Raw genomic sequence first — 26179 nt, 5'->3', positions numbered from 1 at the left:
GTATTTCTCAACCTTACAAGTTTTAGTCCTAGCCTTGTGAGATCGCCCTCCTGTTCTTAAGCAGATGCAATACTTCATTCAGTATCAAAATCAAATATTTGCCCAAAGGTTTCTCCCACGTCAGTCCATTCAACTTTAATCCCAGCACCTGGCCTTAGCTTCCTTTTAGGGGTCGGCCGTGGAGATCTCAACTCTGGTAGCTAAACCTCTTTCTTCTACCACTTTAGCGGATGAGAAAAGTCAGCTCACTGCTCTAATACCTTTTGCCCCAGACTCCTTCAGCATACTGGATTTAAATTCACTCAAATTGCGACAAATGGAGTCTATAGGTGAGGTGACTTCCCAAGTGAGGATGGATATTTCTCCCCTTTCAATTAGCAATAACGTGCCACCAGATCATTTGCAGAAACCCTGTCAATTGCCGCCGTTTCTCTTTTATTCATTATCAACCACCTGAATAATGTCTCCCAGCTTATCTGTTCTCATTTATTTTTCCCTTATAATTTTCTATTCTCTTGGACATTCCCTTTCTTTTAAATGTCTTGGACATTTTTTCAATCATTAAAGCCCATACTTGACAGTTGCTCAGCAGGTTTGCACAGCTCCCTGTGTGGGCTCTTGTCCCCCTAACAGATGAGTTCCGATGTGAGTCTCAACAAGAAGAGACTCCTGTTTCGAGGCTGCTGCGATGATTGAGGTCAGAAGCATGTCTTTTGAGAAGGCACACGTTCAAGCACTTTAGAGGGATAATTTCATTTTTCCAAAGGTACAGGAGTTGGCAATTGTCTTTCCTGGTTCTCTGGTTCAGAGCTGTATCTTACCAAGACCAGTTATCTATTACTCAATAAACAAGCTTAAAAAAACGAGGTTCAGCTACATGGTTAGTCCACAGTAGTCTCAAACTGATTCCTGCTTATCTTGGCTAAATTATGATTCTATACATTTCTTGAGTCAGCCTTGCAAGGAAAATTTAACCAGGGTCAAATGGTCATATCATCAAGAGTCCTTGAATCTAGAGAAAAGCATAAACCTTTACAAATCCTTTTCTCCCAGGAAAGAAATACCACTACTTCCGCTTGAAATTGAACTGAAAGCCCTAGCTAATGTAGTTGGACATGGAAAAAGATAATCTTCAAGGACTGAAATGAAAAAAATCTATTTTAAATTAATTCATTTCTGCCAAAACTCTGTTTAAGAACCTACAGCATTATTAGAATTAACAAGGAAATGGCAAGGCTTCTGCATAGAAAAATCAATGTGCAACAGCAACTATATTTTAATCTGAGAAACAAAATATAAAACGTAATAAAATGATTTATAATAGCATAAATATTTATAATATCTAGACATTAATCTATGAAGAAGTGAGAAAAAATTTTAGGAAAATGATATATACAGAAAATACAGACATAGAAATATATGTCCTATAAATATTTTCCATATTCATAAGTTTTAAAACTCAATATTGATCCAGATTTATCTTTTTATTCAATACAATTCTCACAAAGCTCCAAAGTTTTTAATGAACTTGAAAAGTTGATTATAAAATTTAGATAGAAGAACAAGGGTTTAAGAGGGCAAATACATTTCAGGAATAGTGTAATGTATATTTGTGTGTGTGGAGATGTTGCCCTAGCAAATGTCAAAACTTATTATAAAGCATTGCTAATTCATCTCAGTCATGCAGAGACAGGAAAACAAATTAATAGAACAAAATGGAGGCCAGAAACAGATCCATTCTTGAATATAAATTTGATATATGAGAGCATCTTATTATATATCACTTAAGAAATGATATATTATTCAATAAGTAATGATCAGATAATTCATTACACATAATAAAAAAAGAAAATTAAATTGGACATCCATCTCACTCAATATTCAGAGACAAATACAGGCAGAATATTGCATAAATGTGAAAACAAAACATTCACAGTGTTTAAAGTTTATACAAGAAGAAATTTAATGACTTCAGGGTATGGAAATATTTTCTTTTCTTTTTTTTTTTTTTTGAGGAAGATTAGCCCTGAGCTAACATCCATGCCCATCTTCCTCCACTATATATGTGGGATGCCTACCACAGCATGGCTTGCCAAGCGGTGCCATGTCTGCACCCGGGGTCTGAACTGGCGAACTCTGGGCTGCTGAAGTGGAATGTGCGCATTTAACCACTGCGCCACCACCGTGGCCCTGGAAATATTTCCTAAAGGAGCCTCAAGAACCACAAACCATAAAAGGAACGTTTGAGTACTTCAACTATATTATCACTGAAGGCTTTTTTTAACATCAAAAATATTGTAGAAATGAAAAGCCAAAAATTAGGAAAAGAAATATTACAATATAGAAAATTGTGAAGGTTTAACATCCAGACTATATTAAGAATTTGCAAATACAATAAGAAAAAGACACAACTTTAATAGCACAAATTCACAAAATATCAAATAGAAAATTTACACTAGAGAAAAACTAAATAGCTAAATATGAAAAGATTGTCAAACTCTGGTAATTAAAATCACATTGGAATGCCATCTTGAGCTCTTAAAAAATGGCGAAATTGTAATGTCTAACAATACCAGTATGAGTGAGAATGAAGACAAACGGGGATTCATTTACTTCAGATTGGTAATTTAACCAATTTGGGAAGAAATTTGTCAAAAATTACGATACCCTATTGACTTGTAATACAATTCTAGGTATATATCACAATACAGATTTTAACCATGAATACAAGAAGTCATAATAAGAATAGATTTTTCAGCAATTTTTATAGTGAAATGTTGCAAACAATCTAAATGTCTGTCGAGAAGATTATGAGTAAATAGTTATACATAAAATGTAATGAGATTAAACTATATCTGTAAATAGGGATTAACTTCAAAACTATAACACTAAAAGCCTTAATTAAGCCACATACACTTATTTATAGTTTGATAATATTTGTATATGGTTTTAAAGCATGAAAAATTGTTATACTTATGAATGCATATTTATAAATTAAATGTGTAAATTAGCACCTAAATTGCAAAAGCCAAATTTATGAGAGCATTCACCTCTTAGAAGATTAAAGATGTAAATAATATTAGAAAGCAGTGCTTATGAGTTCAATTACTATTATATTTTGTTCCCATAATGTCCAAAATAAATATGTAAGTATTCAGTTCTGTTAAAATTTACAAAGTTTAGAAAATTATATCACTCTTTAAACTTTACTGTATAGTTTAAATATTTCATTTCAATTGCCATTTTTTATTTTTAATTGTGATAAAATACACCTAACATAAAATTTATGACTTTTACCATTTTTAAGTGTAGCATTCACTAGTGTTAAGTACATTCACGTTGTTAAGCAAGCAATGTCCTGAACTCTTTTCATCTTGCAAAACTGAAACTATGCCCACCTCAAAACAGCTCCCTATTTGCCTCTCTTCCCAGCCCCTGGGGATCAGCATTCTATTTTCTTTCTCTAGGAATCTGACTACTCTAGTTACCTCATATAATTGGAATCACAGAGTATTTGTCTCTTGTGACTGGCGTATTTCTGTTAGCATAATGTCCTCATAATCTATCCATGTTGAGCATGTGTCTGAATTTCCTTCCTCTTTAAGACTGAATAATATTTCATTGTATGTTTATACCACATTTTGTTTATCCATTCATCCAGTGATGGACACTTGGATGGCTTCTACTTTTTGTTTGTTGTGAATAATGCTGATATATACATACAATTACACAATATCTCTATAAGACTGTGTTTTCAATTCCTTTGGAAGAAGAAGCGGAATTGCTGGATCATATGGTAGTTCCATTTTTATGTTTTTTAGGAACTGCCAGTTTCCATATCAGCTACATCAGCTGCACCATTTTATACTGCGCCAACAACGCGCAGTAGTTCCAATTTCCCTCCTCCCCACCAGTGCTTGTTACTCTCAATGTTTTTTTTTAATGTTTGTTTGCTCATAGTAGCCATCCTAATAGGTATGAGGTGGTATCTCATCGTGATTTTGATTTGCATTTCCTAATGATTAGTGACTGTCTTTTCCCCACTGAATGGTCTTGGTAACCTTGTCAGAAATAATTTGACCATACATGGGAAGGTTTATTGCTGAGCTCTCTATTCTATTCCATTGGTCTTTATGTCTGTCTTTATGCTAGTACTACACTGTTTTGATTACTGTAGCCTAGTCATAGGTTTTAAAATCAGGAATTGTGAGAACTCCAACTTCGTTCTTTTTCAACATCATTTGGCTATTTGGTGTCCCTTGAGATTCTACAAGAATTTTAGGATGGTTTCTTCTATTTTTGAAAAAAAAATCATTGGGCTCTTGATAGGGGTCATTAATTCTTGAATGAGTTCTGTCCATCTCTACTATACAATGAAAGCCTTTAGGATATGCTATTAATCTTTACTATTCTAATACTTTTCAATAAATATTTTCAATCATGTGTGTGTGTGCTTGTGTTAAATTAGACCCACTCCTTTCTTGTTAGGTTAATTTAATTTGAAAATTTTCAGACATGCCTTTGTTAATTTTTCTTTGTTTTTCTTATTTCTTGGCAACTCTCAGTGGTTAAATCTTCTCTACTGATCTTTTCATATTCTCTAAGGACTTTTCTTGTATATTTTGTCTTTTTCTTATATATATGCAGAATTTTCTCAATTTTTTCTTTAAACCCTTCTTTTATTTGTGTTACCAAGTAAGCCTTGATCTGCTCACCATAGATAAAAGACCAAGCAAGTAGTGGTAGAGAAAGAACTTTATTAAGCAATGAGCTAGCTAATCAGAAGATGGTGGACTTTCTTCCCCCCAAAAAATCTTAAAGGGGAACAGATTTGGAACCACTTACATAAGGCAAATGGGGTTGGAGAGGGGGCTCAAGAATGTCAGGTGATGGATGAACGTAGACTATTGGGTGCCTCTCCATAGACAAAAAGTTTCAGGTCTGCTGAATGCAACGTTCCTGAGGAATCTAAGAAAACATCAGTTACTTCATTATCTGGGACAGAAGGACTGTTTTGGGCAGAAGAAATTAACTTCCTGTTAACAAGTTATTCCTTCTACTGGTTACAGATTAGCTTGCCTACATGAAGTTCTAAGATTTTTTTCAAAGCACATTGTAAGATAAGGAGGGGGGCGTGTGCTGGGGCTCTATGTGTTGCATGTGGTGGATCTTTAGTCTGACGTCTAAAGTTTACCGTCAATCTTTTAGCTTCTCAATGCTCCTATGTGCTGCTTAGTCAGGTGGAGGGCTGTCAGAAAGCTACTCTCTTTATCAGCGATCCTCCCGCTGTTCTGCAAGGCAAGCTCACAAACTTGGTTACTTTGCTTCCCACATTAGCCTTGTGGATACAAGGCGTGATTTCACCCTAATCCAGGGAGACTTGAACTGCTTCATCCTTGGTTTCATTTGCATTATATATAATTTGAGGATATATATATTATTATTCATTTTTAAAGACATATTTCTTATTCCAAATTAATCTTTTCTCATCTCAATCTTTAATATTTTATAGTGGAAATGTACATTTGAATCTCTATTAAAATGCTAATTTGGTTTATTTAAAACGTTGCACATTCGGAAGGATTTCTCTTTTCTGGGTCAATTTTTCTGCAAGTTTATTTTCCTCTTTCTTTCACACTGTTTCCTTTCAATCCTGGTAGACTTGGATTGTTCCTATGAATGAATAACACAAGATGAATTTTGACTGGAAACTCTTTCTAGATGGGATATAATAGAGAGGTCCACTTATCACTAGATATAAAGGTATACCATAAAGTTAAATCACTGGAAATATTATGACTTTGGCCAAATAATTATTCAAATAGTCAACATTATAAATGATAATTTAGGGTCCATGAGGAAGTCATAAGGATAATATATACAGTAGATATAACTACTAGCTATCTATTTGGAAAAGAATTATCCAGACCCCTATCTTGCACTTCATAAAGAAATGAAGCACATACAAATTAAAATCCTGAATGTACAATATGTAAGAAACACTAGGATATAATTTTATACCACTGAATTGGTGATGACCTTCCTAAAGAAAGTACAACAATCAGGAAACCAAAATCTTCTTCATGAAAAAGGTCACTAAGAAAATAAATTAAAAGACAAGAAACAGATTGAAAATCGGTTGATATACTTAATATATAGGTTAATATAAAAATGTTATTAAAATTTCTATAAATTTTTAAATAGGAGTATATATATGTGCAATGTATACATATATAAAATGAAATAAGAAAAAGTATAAATAGGCAAATCATATGCATAGGCTATCGCAAAGGAAATATAAATGACTGGTAAAAATATTAAAATAGGTCCATCCTCTGTACTAACTTGTAAAATGAAAATATCAAAATGTATAAGATGAATAATATCAAATTATGGCAAGAATGTAAAAAAATGGGCACTCTACATATTTGTTTAAGGTCATTCTTTATAGCATGATGTTGGCTAATAATTTTAAAAAACTGAATTTATTTTTCATTGCGAAAAGACTATATCATGTTATAAATACAAAGTGGCTATAAAATGAACGTTAAAATATATTAATGGATGCATATATAGGAAAAATCTCTAAGTATAATTGCTAAATGAAAACACAATAATATGTTTAATCCCATTCATGCAACGATGACACAAAAAATATGCATACACATGCATCTAGGGATGTAAGAGCAGGGCAGGATTTTGGAGTTACGCACACTTTACTCTTGACAGCAGTGAGCCAGAAGGCAAGATTGCAGGCTTTGCACTTGAGAAGGGTGGATAAGAGTGATTTCCACTCTTTGCATTGCCTTCCTTTACAGTTGGAATGCATTAAAATGTAATTTGTTTGATAAAATACAATAAAATCCTTTCCTAGTATTATTTGAGTAAAATTTTATCTGAGTATATATATTTGTGGTATTTCCAAATGTTAACAGAAGCATTGTTCTTTTCTCCCATCTGTTAGAAAATTATACTAATCAGTGAGAGATGTTGCTCCACAGAACATTTTAAATGCATGTGCTCTTTGTAAATGAGGAGGTAAAAAGCAACTAGGTGCTAACTTCAGAATCACACATCTTACTTATAAGGCTAGAAAATTTCCGTGTTAATCCTAACTCAACATTCAGGAAAACTAAATATTAATCATTCAGACTTCTATCTCAGATTTTATGATTGTTTCACCTGCACCGAATGAATTTTATTACTACATCTGAAGGAATGGCTTAAAGTATAAATTATATTTCTCTACACAGTTACAGAATAATGTCCTTACCACTGGGACAACTCAACTTGAAAGGCTCTGTTTTTACAAGATAATATTTGTTGTTAACTACAAGTGAATCTTACTTATCATAGATCTATTCGCATTTAGATTTTACTCAGCTAATTCATAAATATTTATTGAGTATCCACTACGGCAGGCACCCTTTTATCTAAACACTGGGAGTACAGCTCTGAAGAAGAAAATACAATTCCGGCCACAGTGTCTACAGTCTGTAGGGGTAGGATAGGGGGAAGAGATAACTAAAACTAATAAACAGAAAATTATAATTTTGATACATTCTATGAGGTGTAATGTTAAAGAGAATAAATGGGTGGGAATGTGCAACTCTAGATAAGTTCACGGAAGGCCCCTCATTATGGATAGAACATGAATAACGAGTAGAAGCCAGTTCTGCCAAGAACTGGGAACGTCATTCTAATGAGAAGGAGCAGCAATTACAAAGGCTCTGAGGACGGGAGGAGCTTGGCATACGTGGAGAAGAAAAGGTCACTGAACGTGCCTGGAGTGTGTGGACAAGGGGAAGAGTTGTAGAGATTAGCATGGAGAACAGTCAAAGACCAGATACACCGAAACCTAGAGAGACACCGGAGTCATTCGACTTGTCTTGGGTAAGCCAACGGAGGGAGGACTGTGACATTTACTCACCTTGGGACATACATGTAGATAGACGATAGATTGATTGACAGATTGATAAAGAGATTTATTATAAGAAATTGATTCATGTGATTATGAAGACTGGCAAGTTGAAATCTGCAGTATGGGCCAGCAGACTGGAAACCCAGGCGAGTTGATCATGCAGATGAAGTCTGAAGGCAGTCTGATGGAGAATTTTCTCTTACTTGGAGAAGGGTGAATCTTTTTGTTCTATTCAGACCTTCAACTGATTGGATGAGGCCCACCTGCATGGAAGACAATCTTCTATTCTCTACTCATTAAAGTGATAATCTCTTCCAAAAACACCATCACAAAAACAATCAGAATAAAGTGACCAAGTGTCAGCACCTGGTGACTCAGACAAGTACATCTATACCTATCTATCTATTTATCTATATATCAGGAATTAAAGTTTTCAATGCCATCATGAATTAAGGATTCCAGTGGGAAGGTGTATTAGTCAGGGTTCTTCAGAGAAACAGAACCAATAGGATTTTATATATATATATATATATAAAATATATATATGTATGTATATATACCCAATAGGATATATTATATCAAGACACTTTGCCAGAGAATTTTGCACCTGGATCACATTATTTTGACATTTATCAAACTATGCTTTGCCATTTTTCCATCAGCTCACGAAAAGTAAACTTCCAAGAAAAATATCTAGAACTCTCATTTCTTCTACAGATAAGAAGTATTATTGATAATGTTGTTGACAAGTGACTGAGTTCCTTCTCAATATGAACACATGGGAGTATTTTCTCTCCGATTTCAGTGGCAGAAGTAGCCGTGCTTCTCCTGACCCTGTCTTCTCTTGTGGTCGTTCACGAGATTGCGATGAATTAGGTAACGGAATTGTTCACCCCTGACATTGAAGGGTTGAAACTAAGAAACAAAATGTGAATTTCTGCAAGCCAGTTGGATACTAAACTTACAAATGATTTCTGCCTATTTTTTCACACCTTAACATCTTCTTTCCCAAGTTTGCTCATCCCCTCACTTCCTTGTTCCTTTATGCAGGAAAACATGCAGTGCCATAGACCCCCTTTGAAGTAAAGCTATTAAAAAAGGCAAATGATAAAGAGAAGACGATAATTAGCCCTAAGGAGTGATTATCATGATCCTACTTTAGTTACTGAATAGAGGAATAAGGGAAAAGGATGGTCCCCACCTCTCTTAAACCCACATATCACTAATCTCTGTGTAAATAAAGTTAGAGCTTTCCGCTACAACAGTGATAGCGTAACCATAGTCTGAGGTCCAGCAGCACCAGCCTCGTGTGAGAACCTGATAGAAGTGCGGACACATGGACCTCGCCCTGGGACGTATGGAATTAGAGTTTTAGCCCACTCCACAAATGAGTCATATGAGCCCAAATTGCCCAGTCTGAAGCTTGTGAAAAGGAGCGACCTGCTATTTTCCAGTGCCTCTTAGAGTGTGATAGAAATTGCAACTAAGGAGTAAAATGTTTTCTCCCTGCTAGTTTATGAACGTGTGCAGACATAAGACAGGGGTTATAGGAAGTGGTAAAGTGTACCAAATTTGCAAAATAGTGCAAAGGGAAAATATAATAAACTTTAGCTTATAATCCATTGCTTACAATGTACAAGTACTGTTTTATTTGTTTTACAGGTTTTATTTCATTGAATCCTTCCACAGTGTTAGATTCCATAAATGTGTTCCCGGTTTATGAAAGGAAAAGAAAACCAGATTGATTAAGTGACTTGTCTCGAGATTCCACCATTTGTGGAAACCTTGACTCAGAATCACAGAGCACTTCGCCAGAGTGTGTCCAGGACTCCCTGTCTCTTCTTAACTGACACAGATAATTGGAATTTTATCCTTTACAGCGGCCTATGTTCAGCTTCTTCTCAAACAGAATCTTATTAGTAAGTACAAGGTTAGTTAGGAAAAAAAAAAGTATGCATATTTCAGGAATTGAAAGTACATCCTTTGCATATTTTGAGGTCAAGAAACAAAGTTTTCAGATCCAAGATCCATTTATATTACAAATTTGCTCTGCATTTTAGGCTATGTCATTAACTTTTTTCTGACTTGTACTTAACTATTTATCGTGTAGCTGTTGGGCTAGATACTGTTATCTAAGACCCATTCCTCTCTAAATGTCTACATATCTGTAGAGTGCTATCTTAACAAGGGCTTTATACTTTGAATGTTTGGTTTAATCTTTGGTCCTGTCAGTAGTTAATATCTTCTTATGGGATGACTGGACACAAATCCCCATGTATTATAAATCAAAACTGAGCTACATATTTTTCAGAGGGGCCACTAACATTATTCAAGTCTAACATAACACATCCAAAAGTATATTCAAGTCTTCTTTTTAAGAAATGACCCTAAAACTAGTCTTGAAGAAAGCACAGAAATTTCAATACAAGTTACTGTAAATCAAATATATATAAATATATTGAGTAAGAGCTGCGTGTGCACAGTGCTTCTTATTTTCATTTCACATATTGTATGGTTTCAAAGCATTTTATCGCATACCTATACCATAATGTTTTTTCCTTTTTGTTTGCCGTTTACAATGAATTGTCATTATGATAAATACTCTTGATGTTAAAATTTGGTTCGCACTCTTATTTATATCCTTGGGGTTGACTTCTTAAAGGAATTGCTATGTAAATAGTATGTATGTTTTTAGGCCCTTTTATACATAGCTAAATTACCCATTAGAAATGTTATATGAAATGTCACTTCTACACATAGTGTATCTAAATGATTCAGCCTCCACTAACAACTATTATTGAGCGTTAGTTTTTTTAAATTTTTGACAATTTGATGGAAAAAGTGTATCTCATCTGAATTTGCATTTCTTTAGTTTCTAATGAGGCTATCTTTGTAAACGTATTTCTTGGACATTTTTATATCTCTTTTTCTTAATTTTTGGTGAGGTTAGAGCATATTGTTTAAATTTATATGTAATTGATATGATTTAATTAATGACATAGGTATTACAAATATTTCCCAGGTTGTCATTTGACTTTGTTCATGCTAATTCACTTTTACCTTTTTCCTGAAGTATAATAGAAAAATGCTATAAAGTAAGCAAACATTAAGGATGCGGACTGATGGATTCTTGCCAAATCAAGATTGACACCAAATTAATACACCAATATAACCGCTATTTGACTCAAGATGTAGAGTATTACCCTCCATTCTGAAGTTTCTGTCATGATTCCTCCCTGGCAACACTCTTTCACTATCCTCACTTGCAGATTCTGAATTTTACATATAAATAAAATCACATCCTCTTTGCTTATTTATGTTGAGCGCTTACACTCTGCACTGTGTCTGAGAGGGTTATGGCGTCGTTGCCCACAGCGGTTGTGCTCCCTAACTTGCATCATGTGATGAAAAAGACCACGGCCTGTCAAGCCATGAAGCTTGAAGGCTGTCAAGCACACAGTAGCAAATATAAGTTTTCTATAATTTTAATTTTCTTGTCACAGTTGGAATTTTATCATTTGTACCACATACTCCTTGAAGTAACAATCTCACTCAGTTCATTTTCCAGAAAACGTCTGTGGGGTACCCAAGTCTGAAAAACCATAGTTTATTCTGTCAAATAAAAATGGCGTTCTCTGAAAGGAGGGGCTGCACACAAGTCAAACATCCAGATGGTCTTCCTCAAGGCGGTCACTGTCCTTCCTTATGAAGCAGAAGGGCTTTTGTGTGCTTCCCGTTTCATTTATTATGAAGAAAGGTAATCGGGGTTGATATTTAATAAAACAACACACACACACATACTGCACCCTACTGCCTCACGAAGTGCGTACTTACATAATTTGGCCTGCCCCTAGCCCCTGTGAGTGTGTGGTAGTGAAGAATAAAATGACAAAAAGTACAGTTTGGTGTCACGGTCCTGTTTGTGCTGAAGCACCAATGATATGCCCTCCACTGCTTTTACATTATCAATTTAAGTGTCAACACAGTGAAAAAGGCAAATATTATCTTCCAATTATTCTGAAAATACTTTTGGCCTTGCAAACATCTGGAAAATGTCTCAAGAACCCCAAGGGGACAGCAGCCCACACCTTGGAGACAGCTGGTGTAATAAATTATCTCTTGGTACTCAAATTGCCTTCTCAGTTACCTAGAAGGGTCTTTTGATTAATAAGGTTTTTAATTTAATTTTTTCAATTTTGTTTTCCTTTTAAAGTATGCTTTTTTTTTCATGAGGAAGGTTGTCCCTGAGCTAACATCTATTGCCAATCTTCCTCTTTTTTATTGTTTTTCTCACCAAAGCCCCAAGACACAGTTGTATATTCTAGTTGTAGGTCATTTTAGTTCTTCTATGTGAGACGTCACCACAGCATGGCTTGATGAGCAGTGCATGGGTCCGCACCCAGGATCCAAACCAGTGAACCCCGGGTGGCAGAAGTGGAGCGTGCAAACTTAATCACTCAGCCACAGGCCGGCCCCTCAATTTTAAGTTTTAATGAGGTTACATGTGTAAGTTTTTTCTCTTAGTTATTTTTGTGTTCTGTTTAAGAGATTATTTTCTATCCCCAATTCATGGAGATAGTTATTTATTATCATCTAACAGAAACATTATAATTTGAGCTTTCACATTTATGATTATGATTTATCTCAAATTAATTTTTGTGTGCTTTGAGATATCTAACACAGATATATAATAGTTTCAGCATGATTTGTTGAACAGGATATCTTTTTCCCCACTGAATTATGTGGTACCATTTTTTGTAAATCAAGTAACCGCTTATGCGTAGGTCTATCTCTGGACTCTCATTGGTCCATTTGTCTCCACTCACACCAACAGCCCATGGTCTTAATTAGTGTTATTCTATAGTCTTTCCTAAGATCTAGTAGAGCAAACCTTTCACCTTTCTTCTTCTTCAGGATGTTTTTGCTCTTCCTGGCCCATTAAATTACTAAATTTGTAAAGACAATTGTTCATAAATCACATGCATATGAACTCCACTGTGTATATGAATCTGTTTGAGGCAACAGAGATGGGATAAGGACAAAAGTAATGGGTTAAGGGGGAAAATTTTCCAGCAGAATGTTAAAATAGATAATATTTACTACTGAGAGTATGGTCATTTTAATTTTATTTTTAAAAGTTATATTTTTTTGATAAACATGCGTTAAATTTGAAATGAGGAAAGAAGCAGCCATATTTTCCTTTCTAGAAACATTCCTTACAGGGATATAATCCTTCATTGTTAAATGACTGTGCATGGAGCCCCATTACATTGTCTCCATTCCTGGCATTCAAGTTCCTAGAAGTGATTGGCTCCACGATACAGGATACAGAAATAAATTTCACACGACTGTGCAATTGAGATCACGTCTCCAAACATGCCATTGTCCTTCTTGGCAAGGGACACAGAAATGTGAATCATGACATCCAGTTTGCCAAGCAAATAGATCAAAATAGTAAGACTATAATTACATATTTGTGAGTTCGATAACACCATAGTGATGCCTTCTAGACTGGTGGAGGTAAACGTGGCCAACCCATGTCCATCTCTGCCAATGTTTAGTTATTTGTTAGTTGATTCTCTGGCAGTCAATAGGTAATTGGCATGAAATCAGGAAAAACAGATAAATATTCCAAAACCCAAGTCTCTTGAATGCTTAGTGAAATTAAAACATCCGTCAAAAAAGAAAAACATCCTGAGAGGAATAAGGAGAAAAACCGACTGGCCGAGTTCCATGAGAGGAATACTTGCCATGGACACCACATGCCGGCCTCCTACCTGTCCATAAACTGGCTCTTTTGTTCTTACTGCCTGCCTGGCTTGGCACCCACAACAGCATCAAATTCTCTTGAAATGAGAATGACCTCATCTGTCAGATCAAGCCCTTCCAGAACGCCATTAATAAGAGGATACCTAATTATTCCTAGTTGCTGGTGAGTACGGTCTTTATATACCTAGACAACTGCATCAGAGCTGAAATAACTCTAAGACAGCTAAAAGAGAACACTCAAAATCTGCAATGAGTGGTCCTTCGAAAGCAGGGTTAGAAGAGAAAAAGAAGAAGAGACGTCAATCTCGTGCAAGTCCAACACTTTAATGGGACAAAGTTAAGGCAGACATCTCTGTCAGAAGCTGCGTGAATGGTGAAAGCAAATGTGTCATTTAATCCTTGCATATGTCCCCTAATGGAAAAAAATAATCTCTTTTCTTGGGGCCACAACAAAATTTTGAGACATGTAGAGGTTGGGAATCCTAAATGGAATGGAATTGGGAAACGTGAAACCTGGTAGATATCTGAATGCTAGTTTTAAGTAAATGCACCGAATGCAACAGAGTATCACACTTTTAAATTGTAGATTCTTGCAAGAGATTGTAACAGTTCACCATAATTATGTCATAACTTTGGAGTAAAGGTTGGGAGGGATGGGAAAAGGAGCAGACTACATATGGATCATAATCTGAAGTAAGAACAAGTCCTCTCCTTCTCTGTGAGATTTTTCTTTCCAGGTCAGTTTGAATCACCAAACAGAGAAACTGATGCATTAAATCAACCAGTAAAACCAACATGCAAAGGATCACTTGAACCTGTTTTAAAAATTCTGCTTTGGCACACAGAGAACTCAAAAACAAAATAAAACCAAACCTCCCACTTAGGGTAACGTCTAATATATGATACTTAGTTAAACACATCTGGATGTTGCTGTGAAGATATTTTTTAGATGAGATGAGTATTTAAGTCAGTGGAGTCTGAGTAAATCAGATTTACCCTCCATAATGTGTGGGGCCTCATCTAGTTAGTTGAAAGCCTTAAGAAAAAGAGTCCTTCCTGGAGGAAGAGGGAATCCTGCCAGCAGACTACCTCCTTCAGGCTTGAGCTGCAGCATTAGCTCTTTCCTAGGTTTCCAGCCTGCTGACCTACCCTGTAGATTTTGGACTTGCCAGCCCTCACAATCGGATGAGCCAGTTAGTCAAATCTCTCTCTTCTCCATCTCTCTCTCTCAACACACACACACGCGCACACACACACATGCATGCATGCACACACACACATCCTATTGGCTCTGTTTCTCTGGAGAATCCTGACAGCTAATATATATATATAAATATCCATCTCTCTCTCTCTCTAAAAATATGACATCTATAGATTCAACATAATTTCAATAAAAATCTCACCAAGACGCATGTGTGTGTATGCATGCGTGTATGTAATTTTATATAAATTGATAAGCATATATTAAAATTTATGTGGAGATTCGAAGGACTTGGAGTAGAAGAAGGTGAGAGGATTTCTCTTATCTACAACAAGAATTAATGTGTCATTTTTATGAATTAGGATAATGTGATATTAGGACAGGGATAGGCAAATGGATGGAAAAATAAAGAGCCCCAAAAGGGCCAAACCCCAAATTGAAATGTGATTAATGACAAAGCTGGGATTGCAAGTGAGTAGGGAAATATTGTCTAATAATGAATGATATTCAGTCAATTGAGAATCTGCATGGAAAAACTAAAATTGTACTTCAACGTAAGCCAACATTAATGCTTGGTATATTAAAATTCTCTTATAAAAATGAGATTTTCAAAGACAACATAGAAACATGTCTTTATGATCTATAATAGAAAAGGACTTCTTATATAAGAAACAATAAATATAATCCATGTGAAAGGACAATAACATAATTTCAACCATATTAAAATCAAGAAATTTGGCTTCTGAAGAACCCAGAAATAACATCTTTTGATAGAGTCACCGTCATTGTTAACTAATAAAAATATACACTGCACCTGACAAATAAAGCAATATCTTGTCTTTTTATTCTGAAGCCTGTCCCTCCTTCTTGCCCAGTCCTTGAAGACCAGATATTCAAGAGGAAGAATTGGAAGAGCAAAGAGGTGATGGAGGGACAGTGGAACAAGGACACCCCCCTCGCCCATGGCAGGGCTTCAAGGCGCCTGTCAGGCCTCAGCTGGGTGGAGGGGAGACAGCTTTTGAAGTAGATGGAAGAGAGAAGTTCTGAAATATACTGAACTGGGCTTCCTCAATCCTGAAATTGAAAAGACAGCTGTGGTTCTGCTCACACTACAGTGAAGTGGTAGTGAAGGGCACTCAGGAAGAGCAAATTTAAATAAGCAATTATAGAAAAATAAAGAGAGGTGCCTTGCTAGTGATTTGAGTTATGCTCCATCTAATAATTGGTTACATATATTGGCAAATTGATTTCTAGAGACAGAACTTCTTCTGAGTTAGGAAAGGGGGCACTGTGATCACAAATGAGGTAAACAGATTTCTATGCTCAACGGGCCATACGACAACCATAAGTATATTAACTAATCAAAATCTACTCTTCTAAAAGTACATATTGAATATGACATGAGTATTTGGAACTTTGAGAGTTATAAAATTAAAATATTGTTACAAACTGGGCTGTAGAGATTAATTCTTTCAAATCTGCTTTTTATGCTTTTACTGTTGCTGAGTTTGTCCTAGTTTGTGGCAATGGAACTATATCCCAGCATCTGACTGACTTAACTATTTAATCCCCCTAGTACCATCCCCCAGATGCACCAGGGCTCCTAGGTCAGCCACGTGATTGAGAAGCTGAGCATGCTCCACCAGTCAAGTTTAAGTGGAGAATCCCCACTCAGATGATTTAGCAAAAGTGAACCAGGCATTGGCCAAAAGAACAAGCATGGGTGGGTTAGAGATGAGAAATCCCATAAATGCATTTACAGGGTTACAAATTGTGTTGGGCTACATATATTTTTTGTATTTAGTTACAAGAAGTTAATTGGTAAATGAAAGTAGTTTTTATTAGGAAGATTAACATTGTTCAGGTGTTTGCCACACATTTCTCTTTACCAGTGCTTCAACTTCAGGGAGTCTGTTCTGCATGCTGAAGCACCAGGAAAAAAGGCATTACACGTTGCTTTGTGTCTCACCCTCGAATGCTACACAGGTCTCTGTTAAAGAGGAAAATGTGTACCTCAAATATCCCACAGGGCTTCGAGGGTTCCTGCCTCCTTCCCTGATTCGAGAAACTCTGACCTGAAAACTAAATTAATAATTTTTAACAACACCTTTCAATGAGAAATTATCATTAAAAATACCTTTGAAGTTATAAAATATCTTAATTTATCAAAAACCAAATTTTAAAACATTCTCAAAGACCTCATGAACCATTTATAAATCTGCATAAAGCTTAGCTTGAGAAAACTGGTTTGCCTTATTCACCATTTAAAAGTTTCCAGCAAACGGCATTAGGTATCTAATCTGCTCTTAGGGAGCTGTAGGGAGCCATAAAGAGGATGACGGACACTGATTCCAGGCAATTCAGACCTACTTTCTATCTATTGCACAGGTGAGTATTTCAGCCCATCACGGCCTCATTACAAATTAAAGGGTATATTTTTGGTAGCAAATGAAAGGCTCAATTTTACTTCATCTAACAGTCTCCTTAATGATATCTAATTAGGACATCTGTTAAGGGTTCATGATGTTACATTCCTCATTTGGTTTTTCCCATTAAATTAGCATTATGGTTATTTCACTCTTTTATTAAAAGTTCATTATTAATGGGAATATATATAAAGAGAGAGAGTGCAAAAGAGAGATGCATGTAATTCATATATATGTAACTTTTATGATGCTGGAATATGTTTCCTAAGTAGTCTGAATGAACTTGTTATATTTTTGTTTAATAACTGGATTAATCTTATTAAGGATTGAGGCTCTCCTTTTCCTCTTTCTCAGAAATCCTCTAAATTTGAGTACTTTCATGGAAGTTCTATCATTAACTAGATCTGTCAGTTGACAACGACTCAATGATCAAAGTGATGATGTCATGAGGACACAAATATCTGATGTCTTTTTGTCTCTTAAGAATTCTGTTCTGCATTGGTATTACAGTAATGTGGCTCTGAAATATCTTAAATGAAATAAAAACAAAAAGAAACCATTTTTATCTCCAACTTGTAAAGTTTATAGAGCTCAAAGTCTCATTATAAATTTTACATGATGGATTTTTTTGAAACATTGGTGGAAAAATATGTTTCAATTCTTAGAGTGATTTCCATTAGTCTTAATATTCAGTCTTAATATTCAGTATCTGTGGAATTTCTTCTTTGTGTAAAACATGAAAATAACTGCAGAAAATAAATTATCATACCTCAAAGAATCAAAACACAGAGAACTCTTATAGACAACTTGGAAAACACAGAGATCACATCTGAATTATTTATAATATAAACTGCTCATGATAATCAGGAAAAAATTATAATTTCTAAAAGAATAGTTGTGGGATGATCCTAGTAAGAACGCATTAGCATTCCTGTTGGGATGCATTTAGAGAAAATATTTAAAAATCATGACAGAGCGCAAAGGTGTCTATTTCTTATTAACAGTTTTAGTAATAATGCTGATTTTTTAAGGAAGCACACCACTCTGATTTTAAATTTTAGTTCAATGCTTTAATCTTTTAAATCATAAGTGTAGATGAAGAGAGAATAATATGTAAATGCACTTCAAATTTGTGGCTGGGAAAGAGGGTTGCAATTTTTTTGACATTCCTCCCATTGAAAAGTGGGATCTATTTCCACTTCCATTGAATTTGGGCTGGACTGCGACTACTTTGACATTAAAGTACAGTGGAAAGGATGCTATGTCATTTCTGGAAGTAGCCTGTAAGCAGAGTGGCAGCTCCCATGTTGGTCTCCTGAGCCCAGAGACCCGTGTAAGCAGTATGACTGCTCTATTAGAGGAACTCGTGAAGTGGCCGGGAGACCACATGGAGGGAACAGAGTGCATCTGAGCCCCGCCTCCACCCATTCCCACCACGGTCCCAGGCGTGTGAGGGAAGGCATCTTGGACAATCTGGCCCAGCCTCTAAGCTATCAGCTGAATACCATTTAACACCAGGTAGACAAGAGAATCGCCAAGCCCTGCTTGAATTTATCATGCGATTTAATACATTGGTTGTTACTTAAGGCCCTAAGTTTAGGATGGTCTGATAAGTGGTAATAGATAGCTGGAACAAAATCTTTTTATAAATGTAGGCTTTTTACTTTATAATGGAGTGATGCATGCTATTAGTTTTCATTCAAATTGTTAATTATGAAAAATCTGCAGTGGAACTATTAGCAAGGATTTTTATTCAGGTAATCCTTAAGCCACATATTGAAAAACACTACTCTAGAAAGTGCTAGATCTCTGTCCTCACGTGGATGATGTTATTACAAATTGGACCTAATAAACATAAGATCCAATATAAGGCAGATTTCAATTATTTTTAGTTATATGAAAATTTTTATACTTAGTGACCCTTGCTGTTTATATCAATTAATCTTTGCAAAAGTGATGCTTTTTCTATTGAAAGTAACAACTCATTAAAATCTCTGAGAAGTGGAAAGAACTCCTCCACTAGAAATTTACTGTAGAAATATAGTGATGGATCTAAAGAAACCGATTATAAAGGAATAAATCTTCTACAGCAGGCAAAATATCATATGAAGTAATAAATATTTTTCAACTATCAAATGTAATCTATTATACCTAAAATAACATAAGATTCCAAGATAAATGAAACACTTCCAAAAATCAATGAGCTTGACAAATTTTGAAGATATTCCAAGAACTGATATTTTTCAATTTGACAGAATGTTTCTTATAAAGCGGAGAAATTAGCAAACTTTTAGCTAAATACAGATCTCCTGTAAGTGTTCTGAGGAATATATGTGCATAAAGAATTATTGTTAGGGGAGCAATCATGTAATTCTCTTTATGAACTGAAAATTGCAATCATTGTTGGTGTCATGTAAGGAACTCTAACTCAAAATACTCACATTAATTGGCTTTGTGAGGCTGAGATATAGATTTTTAAAAAATAGCAACTAAAAGGAGAAAAGCTGATTAGAGCTTTAGGCAATTAAATGACTTAAAATATTTAAAGCAAAAATTGATGGACATTAAAAGACAACTGGAGACAAAAGTTGGCAGTTTCAACCCAACTCTCAATAAATGAGAGGGTATATAAGATCAAAGGTGACCTCGAATCAGTTAATGAACTTGACTGAAGAACAAGAACACAGCATCAATAATTTCAGAATACATTTTCTTTAGAAGTGTAAATGGCACTTTTACCAAGGTTATCTAACAAACTATACAACCAAAAAAAGTGATAAAACAAATTTTAAAGGACTGAGATCATGAAAAGCATCTTCTTTAACAATCATGAACTAACCAAGCAAATAAAAATTAGAATAATCATGTGAGATATTCTAACTAAGAAAGGAATGATCTTTATGATAAAGTTATTGACAGCAGGATTTATATATAACCTTGCTATATTTGTATCTATCTATATCTATATAATTGCTGGGATCACAATTGGCCCAATGATTGTAGCAGACAATCTATCAGTGTCACTACCACTGTTTGTATGTATACTATCGTTTATATCCTCTGGCCTAGAAATTCTACTTCTAGAACTTTGTTATATGGAAATAGACAAAAATGAATATAGGAAAACAATTTTTAAAGTATTATTTATAACTGTAAAATGTTTAAAAATCAGAAGCAATCTAAAATGTCTTCTCACACATAATTAAACAATTTGTATATGTGTGTAAATAAATAAATGCATGCAATGTGTCATAGTCAGCGATTTTTTAAAAGAAATAGGATAGTTCTCCAAATATGGATAAAGAAATGGTGTACATAATGTACATTTTTTAAAATTGCAGAATAATTCATATAGCATATTCTCATTTTTTGTAACAAAAAATGTTTTTTAATCTTTTTTATTTATCTTTTTTAATTGACATAACATTGGTTAATAACATTATATAAATTTCAGGTGCACATCGTTTTTTGACATCTGTGTAGAATACACCGTGTTCACCACCCAAAGACTAACCACCAACTGTCACTGTACACACGTGCCCTGTCACTCCTTTCCCTTTCTGTTTTTAAATGCATATAAAAATCGGGACTCTCATTCATCTAGTCGTTAACAATAGTTATTTTTTAGGACTAAGATTCAGAGTGACCATAACATTTATCTTGCAATTAATAGTTGAATATTTCATGATGATAAATATAAGAAAAATATAGAAAAGCAGAATTAATGTCACAAAATTATACTAAAATAGAATTTATGCCATGAAACTACTTTTAGAGGATAAAATAATTTCAAATGCCAAGGATATTTTGTATAGCAGCTTCTTAGAGATGGCATGAATGAATCTTAGGAATAATGTATTAGATCCAATTTTTAAGTCATTAGTAGGCAGATAATTCTGAGGCCACTTTTATATGGCAATCCATAGACTAGCATCAGATTTGAAGCCAAGTGGGAGGATTATTTTCAAAGTCTCTTCATATAATGGAATAATTGAGGATTTCTTGGAAGCCTGTTTGAGAACATTCTATTGTCTGTAAAGGATCTATCCTCTCATGCGTATTCCCATCCTGTAATGAAAGAGACTATATGTCTGCTTGACGTCTACAGTGAAAGAGCCTGCAGATCAGGACTGGCATAGGTCTTGCAGCAGATTTAGAAATGAATTGCCCAAACCTAAATCCAAGAAGGAAAATATTTCATCAAGACCCTGACCATAAACAAGGTTTAGATGATTCTTTTTGGATTTTTTTCTTTTTTCTTTTTTTGAGGAAGATTAGCCCTGAGCTAACATCTGCTGCCAATCCTCCTCTTTTTGCTGAGGAAGACTGGCCCTGAGCTAACATCTGTGGCCATCTTCCTCTACTTTATATGTGGGACACCTACCACAGCATGGCTTGCCAAGCAGTGCCATGTCCACACCAGGATCCCAACTGGTGAACCCCAGGCCACCGGAGCAGAACATGCAAACTTAACCGCCGTGCCACCAGCCAGCCTCAAGGTTTAGATAATTTTAAAGAGCATTCAGGACCCAAAGACAGCCTATCTTGGGGCTACTAGGAAAAGGAATCCATTTGTATGCATTCTTCTAGCAAGTGGCCCTATGAGGACCATGTAAAATAGGATTCCATGGCAATAGCAGGCTATTTAGCAGTACCTGCAGAAGTAATCAAGAACTCATAATTACATGAGTTCAGGCAAATTGGATTAAGCCTAGTCAAGTTAAGAAAGCCATATTACTTAATTCTTTTTGCTTGTCAATCCAGGAATAAATTTCCAAGCTATACTTACTTTTGGGTCTGACACCAAATTTTAAGTAGTTGTACATGTCATTATTCATCTCTGTTGTTTTCTTTATTAATGTGCAAAGAATCCTAAAGACGACGAACTTTGCCTTACAGTATTTGCATTTGTTAAAACAGAAAGCACACTACTAACTTTACAGAGTAAAAAGGAAAGCTAAGGGCGGGAACAAAAGTCTTGGTGGTTTGCTTCTGGTATGATGATACCACATGAGTTTTTCACTGAAGGATAAGGGAAGCTGCCTTAATCATGCTCCTCAATCAGCACAATCTGGATTTTTTTTTTTTATTAAAGCCAAAGGGAAGAAAATTTACCCTCATCTTAGCCTGTAATGTTGAGGTAAGAAACTCAGACATAGACTTCCCCAAGTGAGGCAGATTTTTGCAGTATGAAGCATTTAAATGCATTATGTTAAATACATTTGCCAACGAAATTACCTATGATTATGAAAAGTATTTCAAGCTAACTCAAACAGGGATGAAACCTCACATTAGATTTTAATAATGTGAGTATCAATCTTGAGTTAAGAAATATTGCATGTACTCACATTATTCAAAAATACAAGTTAGCATGGAATTGTATTGATTAAATCTTGTCAGCTGCCTGTGGGTATCAAACCAAGAGTGTGTCACGAGACCTTCGTCAGTAAAGATTTGTTCCAGTTTATGCTCACAAATTTTGGAGACTGTAAGACGCAAAGCACAATTTTAAGTATTTGGCCACTGGCCACATCGACAATATATTATGTAAACTGCTCTTTACTTCCAGTGAAAAAAGTAAACTATGGCGCTGACAGCTAGGCAGGCCTCCCAACATGTCTCTAGCAGCAGACCTGTAATCTTGTGCATTCCGGGGTCCCCTGAACACAGTAAGCCTTTGGTTAAAGACTTGAGAGAGGAAAAAGGAACGAACTTATTTCCAGAACGAAAAAACCATTATGCGTTTGCAGTTGGAAAAAAAAACCCGTGGACCATAAAAGGAGCGATAGCATCAAATTTATTTGATACCCATTTTAAAAGGCCAAGGAATACTCAGTATAAAGAATTAGAATTCAAAGCAAGACATTTTTAGTATTAGCTTGTAAACCCTGTAAAATGTGATTAGTACAAGAGATGACTGTGAGAAATAATTTCTACTATCAATAGTGAATAAAATTGACTATGCACTATTAGTGAAAATGAAAGTTTGAGGGGTCCTTTTACATATTTACAAGTGTTGATGGATTATGGGGAACCCAATTTCTCTATTATAGCATGTGAGGAAGTATAGTTTAGAGGTGAAAATATGTGTTTCAGTCTCAGAGCTGGGTTAAGGCCTTAACTCAGTTCCGTGTTCACTCGGGAAAACTATTCAATTTCTCTGAACCTTGATGATTACTTCTCCGTGAATGAGTATTAAAAATAGAGTAATTGCATCGGTCGGCACTAAATAAGATAACGCTATGCACATTTTAAGTGTTCAGTATTATCAGCCAGTGCGAAATCCCCGAAGTAGGACATGGTAATGTCTCCCGGCTCAGTCCCATGGGAGGGAAGGCCACAGGACTAACAGGGGCCCGGATCCCATAGGGCCTGAAGACCCTGTCAGGACTTTGGCTTTGACTCTTGATGAAATGAGTTCAAAGGCTTTTGAATGAACACATGATAAATTAGCTATAATTCTTAAAAGAAACGGTATGCAGAATCTATTTAGAAAGAAGTGTGGAAATGGTGTGTAGATGACTACAAACACGGCTGTCACCTCGTTCCACAGTTAGATGTCTCGTCAAGTCAGTGATCAGGCCTTCCGCTATACTCGACTCTTTCTCTTGAGCACGTATTATTCCTTTTCTCAGATGTAAAAATTTAAATGTTCACATTTTAGTAATAACAATTCAGGCACTTAAAAAACATTGACATTTCTAGGGCTGGCCCGGGGTGTAGTGGTTAAGTTCACATGCTCTGCTTTGGTGGCCCAGGGTTCACAGGTTCAGATCCCAGGTGTGGATGTACATACCACTCATCAAGCCATGCTGTATCAGCATCCCACATACAAAACAGAGGAAGATTGGCACAAATGTTAGGTCAGCAACAATCTTCCTGAAGCGAAAAGAAGACTGGCAACAGATGTCAGCTCAGGGTCAATCTTCCTCACCAAAAAAATAAATAAATAAAATAAATTGACATTTCTACTTGCCTTATGTTTATATATTCCAAGCTTATTTTCAACAAAACCAAGACCAGAAACTGATTCTCTTTTGTTTCCTATTTTAACTAACTCCAAACTCTACATTACGTAGATTCAAATCGTTGTGTTTCTTCCCCAGCTCATATAACTTCATCGATGCTTGTTACCTGCACGATAGGTGGCAAGCACTTAGCCTGGAACTCTTAAATGATTTGTCTTTGATCTTATTTTATACTGTTTCCTTTGTCACAGAAAAGCATAAGTAAACTCTATGAGCCCTGAAAGAAATAGATTCAAATTTTACAAAATTTATGTCTCAATTGTAAACAACATGATCAGACATCCCAAAGTACCTTAAAATTGTCAGTGTTCCCTTTCCACAAAAAAATCTGTAATTTTTTAAAAAAAATGCTTGTCATTTTCTTTTATACTATCTGTGAAGCTACATAAATAACATATAAAATATGTGAATCATTTTATATAGCTGAAAAATGAGTAATAAATGAACATATTGCTCAGATAATGTGGGTATTTTCATGGCTGTTTACATAAGAGTCGCAAAACTATTTTTGATCGAAAGATGTTACCTTATTACTTGAGTTTCACACTTAATTTTGCATGTAAGAGCCTCAGTTTCAAGTTGTAAAACTCAGTAGGCCAGACATTACATATTCATCTGTGATTCTATATTCCTGATAGTTACGGTCTTGCCATTTCTGCAATGACAAAATATATGTGGATAGCATGTTGAGCATCTGGTCTTTTTTCCTAATTCTTAATTTGTTCCATATCCTCCAGCACAGCAACAAAATAAGTTGCAAATTAGTACCCATAAAGTACTTCCCAAAATAACAATTTTGCTTCCAGAATATATTAAATAGCGGTAAGAATTTGACTTTACAGTTCTTCAGACGACTAACATTAAAATTCTAAATATCATAGATATTCAGTAAGTATATCAAACTTTACAATTTTTTTTGTTTTAAATAAAGATAATTTTTGAAACATGCTTAACTGTGGTGGATAATTAAGTGAAACACAGAGACAAGAGGGTTGTTTTTATATGCATGGCATTATTCCTCCGGTGTGAACAATTAATCTTTTCAACATAAAGTAAAGGGAAAAAGGTCCATCTTGTATTATCAGCAAGTTTTTATTGTAAATGACAGGTATCCTGCACAGGTATCCGACATGTTTTGGCAAAAATGACAAGTTATTAGACGAACAGCAAGTTATCTCATGTAATTACAGATGTTTTTTAACTACGAAAGCAGTCAGGATGCAGTTGGAATCAGGGAATAAAATATTAGCACATTTTTTTTGTTTGCTCTCTCTTATGCTGCTTTCTAATCTATCACCTTCATCTTACTCTCAGTTATCTATCAGCTCTATTATCACTATACCATCCCTCTCTACAATCCTTCTTACACATTAGATCTTTCTTTCTCTTCCACATCTCATCTCTTTCTCATATGTATTTCTCATAACTCTCTCATCTATTGCATATATATATATATATATATATATATAGTGTCATATGTTTCCTTGGTGAAGGGGATATGTTCTAAGAAATGCGACGCTGGGCAATTGCATATTTGTGCGAACATGCTAGAGTGCACTTACACAAACCTAGATGGTACAGCCTATTACACACCGAGTTATATGGTACTAATCTTATGGGACCACTGTCGTACACGTGGTCCATCGTTGACAGAAACGTTGTGTGGCACATGACTATATACAGACACATAATCTATTATTCATATCATCATATGTGTATATATGTTTATATACATACACATATATATATATATACACATCGCTTCCTCATTTTTCCCTCTTGCTTTATCCGTTTATTTTTTTCTCTTTATTATCTCTCTTCTAAGTTCTCTTTC

This window comes from Equus quagga, chromosome 9 (assembly GCF_021613505.1).
Source record: "Equus quagga isolate Etosha38 chromosome 9, UCLA_HA_Equagga_1.0, whole genome shotgun sequence".
Taxonomy (NCBI): Eukaryota; Metazoa; Chordata; class Mammalia; order Perissodactyla; family Equidae; genus Equus; species Equus quagga.
Note: the sequence above shows the minus strand (reverse complement) of the source record.